Source organism: Pseudophryne corroboree, chromosome 9 (assembly GCF_028390025.1).
Source record: "Pseudophryne corroboree isolate aPseCor3 chromosome 9, aPseCor3.hap2, whole genome shotgun sequence".
NCBI classification, from domain to species: domain Eukaryota; kingdom Metazoa; phylum Chordata; class Amphibia; order Anura; family Myobatrachidae; genus Pseudophryne; species Pseudophryne corroboree.
Window position 1 is genome coordinate 52768467 of NC_086452.1, and position 9812 is coordinate 52778278.

Here is a 9812-nt window from a genome sequence, read left to right on the forward strand (position 1 = left end):
TAGCGCTGCTCCCTTTTCATATTGTTTGTATTTTCCAGGAGTGACTCTCCAGACTGCGTAGGGAATATAATATGACCATAGCAGCATAAACGCACCGTCTGGGCTTGCAGAGCGCTGCTCAGTGCATCACTTTGGCCTGGAAGGGGTTAAGGTTTTTTGTAGTGGGAGGAACGTAGATGGAGGAACCAGGAGGCTATTGGCTGGATTGTGGATAGGGGCTGTACTGCCTGGATATAGGTTGCTAATCCACCATTTCCTGCCTCTTTCAGTGTCTTCACGTAAGGCTGCAAGTATTATCCATTCATTCAGTAATTTACAGTTTCATCTCCTTCTCTTTCTGCCATTTCTATCTTTCCTATTCCTACTTCTACATTCACTCTCCTATTCCAAACTTTTATTTCCTACTGTGCCTCTCCTCTCCCCTGTGTATTATTTTGTGCTGCTGATTTCCTCAGCCCCCCCCCCCCCCTCCCAGGTACTATGGCGACCCGTTCCCGTCCTACCGGCAGCGCTGGCCTCCCTGCCCGGCTCTTAGACTACTCTGATGTCCTGCCGGGTCGGGGTAGCCCTGCTGCGGCTGCTACAAGGGAGACGAGGGCTGTGCGCGGCCAAGCTCGGCCGCCCGCCCGCGCTCCCCCACGTGCGCACTCTCCTTCTCCTTCCCCGCTGCGGTCAGCGGCGGTGGACGGAGCGCCGGGGAGCCGGGAGCGGTGTTCTGCCGTCCCTGGCCCCGCCGCGTAGTGCAGCGGCTGGCCGCACGGGTCACGTGGGGCGGGGACGGAGCTCCCGCCCTGCGGCGTGGCGGCTCTCCCCAGTCCCCAGCCTTATTACTCCAGGCGCTGTATCTCCCAGTGGGCGGTCGCGCGGCTGCCGGACGCAGCCAGTCCGGCCAGCCGGCGCGTGCCGCAGACCAGCCACGCAACAGGGGGGCCCAGATAAGGCATACCCCCTCTGTGCCAATACCCCCCCTTACCTGAATTAGTTCGGTCAGCGCCCTCCTGCGTCGGGGTGGGGCGGCCCGCCCGACCTCACCTTCCGTGGTTGGGCCCGGGGCGCCGGGCCCTACCAGGGCGTCTCCCTTGGCAAGTAGTTCGGCCGCCGCCCGTGGTCGCGCGGCTCCTGGCGGACACCGGCTGGGGTCTCGCCTGCCGGCAACTCACCCCACTAGGGGGCGGCGTGCGCAGGCGGCTCACGAACCAGCACCCCCTCCCCGCGTCCAGTTGTCTCCTGCCGACGCTTCTGCGGTCAGCTCTCAGTCCGACGTCGCGCTGCCCCCTTCTAGTGGTGACGACTCTCCGACTTCTCCTCCTATGGCCGACGCTCGGGTTGGTAGACGGTCGAGGCGTCGGCGGTCTACCCGTGGTTTAGCGCAGCAAGACAGTTGTGCCGTGATTCCCGACAGTGAGGGATCCTCAGGGTCCTTGCTCCCGACGGGAGGTTTGCGTAACTCACGTCGGGCGCGTGACTCGCGGGGCGGGTCCGTTCTTGCTTCGCCTGCCCCTGTGACTGCACCCTTGGTGGACGCCACCGTCTTGTCCGCCATTTGTGCCGCTGTGGTGTCGGCGGTGGCTCCCTTGTTATCCTCCGTACCCGGGGGACTGGGGCGGCCCACCGCTTCTTTGGCAGATAGCATTGCGCAATCCCTTATCCCGCTTCTGTCTTCTGGCGCGACTACCCCCCCTCCTGCCCCGCTCCCGGCGGCTGCGGGTCCGGTGGTGGAGCAGGGGAACAATGTCTCTTTTGTCACCCCAGCCACGGACGTCGGGTCGGCAATGGAGTCAGCCGGTGTATCCACGAGTCGTTCGGTGGCCGGTGGGATGGACGGTGTTCCCTCTCGTGCAGGTGAGTCTTCCTCGGACCCCGACTGGTCCAAGGGGAGCGCGGTGACACCCCGTAGCGGCTTGGTTTCGGGTACTCGCTCCAGCTCCTCTAGCGTAGGCAGCAGTGCGGGTAGGATTTCCGGCAAGCGCAGCAGGCGAAGGCGTCGGGCCACAGATTCCTCCCTTGCCTCTACGTCCTCGGAGGGTCTGTCCTCCTCAGATGGTGGCTTGCACAGGGTGATGCGTCGCAGACGACGCGAGCGTCAGTATTCCACCTCGTCCGCTTCCCAAGTATCGGTGGAATCGGACACCGTGCACTGCGCCAATACGGCTGTGCAACGTGGCCTCAGGCCCCGGGTCCGGGACCGTATCCGTAAGGGCCAATATGTGAATATTTTTGCCCTTACCAGCGACGATCGTAAAGCCTTGCTTTCGGCTAAGAAAAAGGGGCAGGGTAGCGAGGACGCTTTGCGGTCCTACCAGAATTGGGTCCGCTGCATGTTGATCTTTGCGGCGTGTTACCTGGAGACGCGCCCGGATGAACACATGAACGTGGTGCGCTATCAATTCCTCATACACGTGCTGTACCATAAGTACAAAGGGTCGGCCTGGCGGCGTTACGACGAGGATTTCCGGCGCAAACAACACGGGCGGCAGATCTATAACTTTGGTAAAAAAGACGTTGAATTGTGCTCTGAACTGACCCAGGGTTCGGCCGGCACTGAGGAAGGCGGCACGGCAAGACGATGGGCAAAAAGACCTACCTCTCATTCTGCCGGCTTTCGCGGAGGCGCAGGGCACGCGGGGCATGGAAAATGCTTCGCATTTAATAATGCCCAATGCGACTTGGGGGGGCGGTGTCGTTTTCGCCACTCCTGTATCAGATGTGGCGGGGGCCACGGGATTAAGGATTGCCCCAGTCCTGGGACCGGGAGTGCTTTTGGCTCGCAGCCCCGACAGAGTCGCGCTCCCGCGGCCACCGGCGCTGGCCACAGCTCCCACCCCAATTAGACTTCGGGCGCTCATTCCCTGGCTGCGACGATACCTGCGGTCGGTGGATGCCCAATTTTTACACTCGGGTTTCGCGTCGGGTTTCCCCTTGCCGATACATGGACGGGTGGGTCCCGGGGCGGGTACGAACCTGCGTTCGGCTCGGGAGTTTCCGGACGTGCTCCGGCACAAGGTAGAGGCAGAGGTGGCGTTAAGGAGGATGATAGGCCCTTTCCGGGAACCCCCCTTGCCAGATTTGGTCTTGTCCCCTGTAGGCGTAGTGCCCAAAAAGACAGCGGGCAAATTTCGCCTCATCCAACACCTTTCCTGTCCTATGGGGTCCTCGGTTAATGATGCTATCCCTGCTGACCAGTGTAGGGTCATTTACCTATCCTTTGATTCGGCCATAGACACCGTACGGTCTTTTGGCCCGGGGGCAGTTATGTGTAAGTGGGACATCCAGTCTGCGTTTCGTCTCCTTCCACTGCACCCTTCCGCCTTCAGGTTTATGGGTTTTAAGCTGGACGATGGCTATTACATAGATCGGTGCCTCCCTATGGGCTGTTCTATCTCTTGCGCCTACTTTGAGAGATTCAGTTCCTTCCTCCACTGGTGTCTCGAGCAGGCAACGGGCGAACGGGGAATTTCCCACTACTTGGACGATTTTCTTTTTATCGGCCCCTCAGATTCCCCTCGCTGCGTCAACTTGCTGCAGGGGGCTCTGGCCCTCTTTGCACGCTTCGGGGTTCCGGTTGCACCAGAAAAGACGGAGGGACCCTCCGCCTCCTTGGTTTACCTCGGGATTCAGATTGATACGGTCGGTGGTCTCTGTAGGCTTCCTACGGACAAGGTGTTGCGTTTACGTGACGGTATCCTATATGTGCTGGCCGCGGGCAAGCTCACTCTCAAGCAGGCCCAATCCCTATTGGGCCTGTTTAACTTTGCTTGCAAGGTTATCCCCATGGGCAGGGTTTTCTGTAGAAAATTGGAACGGGCTACCGTGGGGGTTAGACGCCCGCTTCATTTCCTTAGGTTGTCCCTCGAAATCCGCCGGGATTTACGTATTTGGGACGATTTTGATTTACGTATTTGGGATGATTTTCTTGTTCGTTTCAACGGCATCTGTATTTGGCAGGAGGCGGTCGTGTCTAGCCCGTCCATGGAGCTTTTCACGGACGCCTCTGGCGCTTTCGGGTTCGGCGCTTATTTCGCGGGCCGTTGGTGCGTGTCCCCTTGGCCGCGTACCTGACTTAGCAAGGGCCTCACTACGAACATGCTGTTGCTGGAAATTTTTCCTATTCTGGTCGCTTTGGAATTATGGTGCGATGCCCTGCGTAACAAACATGTTGTCTTCTGGTGCGACAATCTGGGCGTGGTTTTTGCCATCAACCGCCAAAAAGCCACATCCTTGCCGGTATTGCGGGTCATTGCGCAGATAGTCTTGTTATGTTTGGTGAACAACATTACGCTGTGAGCCAAGCATGTCCTTGGCGTGCGTAACGAAATTGCAGATGCCCTGTCACGCGGCGATTTGCAGCGATTTAGGCGCTTGGCTCCTGCAGCTCTACTCCATGGGGAATCATGTCCTGCTTTTGTGTGGCAGGTCATCCACCCGGTTTGGAGGCGTTAGCCCACAGGTCATTGGCCCCTGCAACTTTTGCGGCCTATCGGGCCGCCTGGGAGCGGTGGTGTCGTTTCCTCCTGGAGAGAGGCCAGTGTGGTAAGACCTCTCATGATTTACTTTTAGATTACATCTGGGTTCTGTACTCCGACGGGATTTCGCGGGCGTCTGTTAACAGGGTTCTGGCAGGTATATCTTACTTTCTGCAGCTTCGGGGGGAAGCGGATTTTACGAAGTCCTTTTTCCTCCGGCGGGTGTTGAAAGGTTGGGCTCGGGCGACTCCGCCCCTCCCGGATACTCGCCAGCCGATCACCGGTGCGTTGCTGAGGCGGATTTTGGGATCCCTACAGAGCATTTGCTCTTCGTGATACAAGGTTCGCCTCTTCCGGGCGGCCTTTACTATGGCCTTCCACGGTGCGTTCAGGGTGGGTGAGCTGGTGTCCGTCTCTCGGGCTTCTGCCTCGCCCATGCTGGAGGCCCAAGTCGTCGTCCGCCCCGACGGTTTATGGTGCAGGATTCAGCGCTCCAAGACTGACGTAGCCGGCAGGGGGCAGTTGGTTCGAATGGGTCCGGCTCGTGCGCGGGGCATTTGTCCAGTTTCCGCGGTCTGGGCTTATTCGTCCATACGGCCTCCAACGCCCACCGGGTGGCTCGTCCATAGCGATGGTTCCCCGTTGACCAGATATCAATTCCGGTCGGTTTTGGGGCGTTGTATTTTGTACCTGGGTCTATCTCCGGCCGACTATGGGACTCACTCTTTCCGCATCGGCGCTGCTTCAGCTGCCGCTGCGGCGGGTTGGTCCGAGGTCGAAGTCCGGGCACTGGGTAGGTGGAGGTCTGGTGCAGTCAGACGCTATATCAGGCCTTTTCCTCCCAGTGCGCCCCTTTGAGGACTAGCCGCTCGTCGCAGTCGCACTTTGTGATTGCGGGGGCCTTGAGGAATTTTTGTTTTATTGTTGGTTTTTAATTACGGCTTACGAAGTTTTGTTTTTGCCTCAAGTCAAATTGGGCGCCCCCCCCCCCCCACTCCCTCCCCGTTAGGGACGCAGTTAGGTTTCCCATTTACATACCTTATTTATTTAATTTCTTAACCTTCGTCACACCCTTCTTTTGCAGGACGGCGGTTAGATCCGCACTTTATATGGTTTGTCGGCCATTCCTACATCTATTGGCTGTCCGTGTCGGCTCTGGCCTGCGACACCACCCGGTTTCCGGAGCTGCAGGCTGTGCACTGGTTGGGGCGTAGAGGCCTCCGCTGGGATGGCCTGCGGGACTGGCTTCGGGCGGCAGTTGGCCGTTTTGGGTACCCCCTGATTTTGGTCTTGCATCTGGGTGGCAATGATCTGGTACGCCGCACTGGGCTCGAGATTCGCCTCGAGATCAGGCGTCAGCTACTGGAACTTATGGCTGACTGGCCGTTTTGCCTCATCCTCTGGTCAGACATCGTCCCCTGGCGGTCTTGGCGCGGAGCCTTTAACCCCGGGGCGATTGACCTGGTTCGGAGGCGGGTCAATTCGGTCGTTGGTCGTGCTGTCCTCCAGCATGGCGGGCTGGTCGTGCACGGTGGTATCTCCTACCGTGATCCGACACAATACCGGTCTGACGGGGTGCATTTGTCGCCGGCTGGCATGCTGATCTTCCTGGAGGACATTATTCACATTATTCGGTCCCTTTAGATAGTTTTTTCCTTTTTGATAGTCCATTTGGGTTTTTCTTTCGTGCTTTCTTAGGTCTGTTTAGTTAGTTTTTCTGTTTTGTTGTGTGGGTTTTTTAGTTCGGTGGCGGTGGCAGGTTGGTAACCTGGCAGTTGGCCGGTTTTCTGAACGGTTACTTAAATTTAATTATGAGTTCACGGTTAGTCAGTTTGGGTGTACTTTGAGGTAATTTTATATCTTTTAGAATTAGTTTACGGGCATCATTTTACCAAGTAGGTCCATATAATTGGTATAAAACATATGTGGATGGCGGGGCTGGTGGCCCAATTTTTTATCCCGTAGGGGCGGAGCGTACCTCCGTCCCTGCAACTGTTGGTGGACAGGGGTAGTGGCAGAAGGTCGACCCCTGTCCTTGGATTTTGGATTTTTCGATGTCTGGGATGGAGGCAGGAGGCCGATCCCGGAACATCTGGGGCAGGAGGCTCCCTCACACATATGTTTTTTATTGCTTGTTTTTATGTATTATAATGTTGATCACCCATGTTACGTTTATTATGTTTAACCGTTCTTCTCCCCACCACCTTAGTTAGAGAGGGAAGTCTGCATTTTAGTTTTAGTATTTAATAGGCCTCCCTCTCAGTCAGAAAATAAAAGCTGACCCCTTTCACGCCAACTACAGTTGTGGTGTCTTTATTTCATAAGATAAGTGTGCTTGAGTGGCGCGTGGATGCATCTGACGTGTGAAGTTTAAGACTGCGTAGGGAATATAATATGACCATAGCAGTATAAACGCACCATCTGGGCTTGCGGAGCGCTGCTCAGTGCATCACTTTGGCCTGGAAGGGGTTAAGGTTTTTTTGTAGTGGGAGGAACGTAGATGGAGGAACCGGGAGGCTATTGGCTGGATTGTGGATAGGGGCTGTACTGCCATGGATATAGGTTGCTAATCCACCATTTCCTGCCTCTTTCAGTGTCTTCACGTAACCCGCCCTGAAAAAATTTGGTTTTGTTTTACTGTTGGGTTCACTGTGTCGGCTTTCGGTGGCCGGTTTTCTGAACGGTTACTTAAATTTAATTATGAGTTCACGGTTAGTCAGTTTGGGTGTACTTTGAGGTAATTTTATATCTTTTAGAATTAGTTTACGGGCATCATTTTACCAAGTGGGTCCATATAATTGGTATAAAACATATGTGGATGGCGGGGCTGGTGGCCCAATTTTTTATCCCGTAGGGGCGGAGCGTACCTCCGTCCCTGCAACTGTTGGTGGACAGGGGTAGTGGCAGAAGGTCGACCCCTGTCCTTGGATTTTGGATTTTTCGATGTCTGGGATGGAGGCAGGAGGCCGATCCCGGAACATCTGGGGCAGGAGGCTCCCTCACACATATGTTTTTTATTGCTTGTTTTTATGTACTATAATGTTGATCACCCATGTTACGTTTATTATGTTTAACCGTTCTTCTCCCCGTCACCTTAGTTAGAGAGGGAAGTCTGCATTTTAGTTTTAGTATTTAATAGGCCTCCCTCTCGGTCAGAAAATAAAAGCTGACCCCTTTCACGCCAACTACAGTTGTGGTGTCTTTATTTCTTAAGATAAGTGTGCTTGAGTGGCGCGTGGATGCAGGGCCGGCTCTAGGCATGTTCGAATAGAGCGGCCGCGCAGGGCGCCACCCTTAAGGGGTGCCGCGCGCTGGCGCCGCCGTATTCGAACATGGAGCCGGTCCTGTGCACTGGAGCATCGTGTGTGACTTGAGTGCGCTATACGCGCTGAGCGGCGCCGGTGTCTAACGTCAGACGCCGGCGCCGCGCAGCGCGCACTCAAGAGGCTTCCTGGCTGCCCGCCTGCACCCACCCGGACCTGCACTGCACCCGCCCGCACGCCCGCACAGCAGTACTCCTCCCCCTCCAACGCCGCAGGTATTTGGGGGGGGGGGGTGAGTGAATTTATGGCACTGTGGGGGCATTTATCTGGCACTGTGGGGACTTTTATCTGGCACTGTGGGGACATTTATCTGGCACTGTGGGGGCATTTATCTGGCACTGGGGGCATTTATCTGGCACTGTGGGGGCATTTATCTGGCACTGTGGGGGCATTTATCTGGCACTGTGGGGACATTTATCTGGCACTGTGGGGACATTTATCTGGCACTGTGGGGGCATTTATCTGGCACTGGAGGCATTTATCTGGCACTGTGGGGACATTTATCTGGCACTGTGGGGACATTTATCTGGCACTGTGGGGGCATTTATCTGGCACTGTGGGGACATTTATCTGGCACTGTGGGGACATTTATCTGGCACTGGAGGCATTTATCTGGCACTGTGGGGACATTTATCTGGCACTGTGGGGACATTTATCTGGCACTGTGGGGGCATTTATCTGGCACTGGGGGGGCATTTACCTGGCACTGTGGGGACATTTATCTGGCACTGTGGGGGCATTTATCTGGCACTGCGGGGACATTTATCTGGCACTGTGGGGACATTTATCTGGCACTGTGGGGGCATTTATCTGGCATTGTGGGGGCTTTTCTGTATCTACATATCTGGCACTGTGTGGCCATTTATGTATCTGGCATTGCTGGGGGGCATGTCATGTGTTGCTGGCACTGCTGGGGGGCATGTCATGTGTAGCTGACACGGCTGGGGAGCATATCATGTAGTGTTCCCGCTAGGCGTCTGTGGCTAGGCAATGTGTCTAACGTGCTCTGCCTGGCGCAAAGTGTCTAACGTGCTCTGCCTGGCGTAAAGTGTCAAACGTGCTCTGCCTGGCGCAAAGTGTCTAACGTGCTCTGCCTGGCGCAAAGTGTCTAGGAGGTTCTACCTGGTGCAGTGTGTATTAACTGCACTACTGTGTGGTGTAAAGCGAATTGCCACTATTATGTGGCCACGCATCTTCCCCACGAAGCAACGCCCCTACATTTTTGCTGCGCGCCTTTGGCGCGCACTGTCCATGCTTTGCCATGTAGGTAGATGAGCAACAAGCATTACAGTATGTACATCATTTTGCCCTCCTAACTTAAAAATGTGCCCTCCCTGCCCTAAAAAGTGAACACTATCGTGTAGCTGGCACAGCTGGGGGGCATATTGTGTGTAGCTGGCACTGCTGGGGGGCATATCATGTCTATCTGGCACTGCACATTGTGTATCTGGCACTATACTGGAGACATTGTGTGTAAGGAACACTACTGTGGCTGTTATGTGTAAGGCTGCTAATTGTGTGCGTAGAGGGGGTGTGAAAACATATTTATTTATAATCTAATAATATGAAGTTATGAGGCCACGCCCGCTTTCCAAGAGGCCACACCCACTTTTCCTGGAGCGGGGGGGGGGGGGGCGCTTTTACATGTTTTCGCTCAGGGTGCTATTAGGCCTGGAGCCGGCACTGCGTGGATGCATCTGACGTGTGAGGTTTATGTTCTTTTGACAGCTGCTTGGTGCAGCGACTACATATTGGGTGTAATTCTGAGTTGATCGCAGCAGCAAGTTTGTTAGCAATTGGGCAAAACCATGTGCACTGCAGGGGGGGCAGATATAACATTTGCAGAGAGAGTTAGATTTGGGTGAGTTATTTTGTTTCTGGGCAGTGTAAATACTGGTTGCTTTATTCTTACACTGCAATTTAGATCTCAGTTTGAACACACCCCACCCAAATCTAACTCTCCCTGCACATGTTACATCTACCCCACCTGCAGTGCACATGGTTTTGCCCAACTGCTAACAAAATT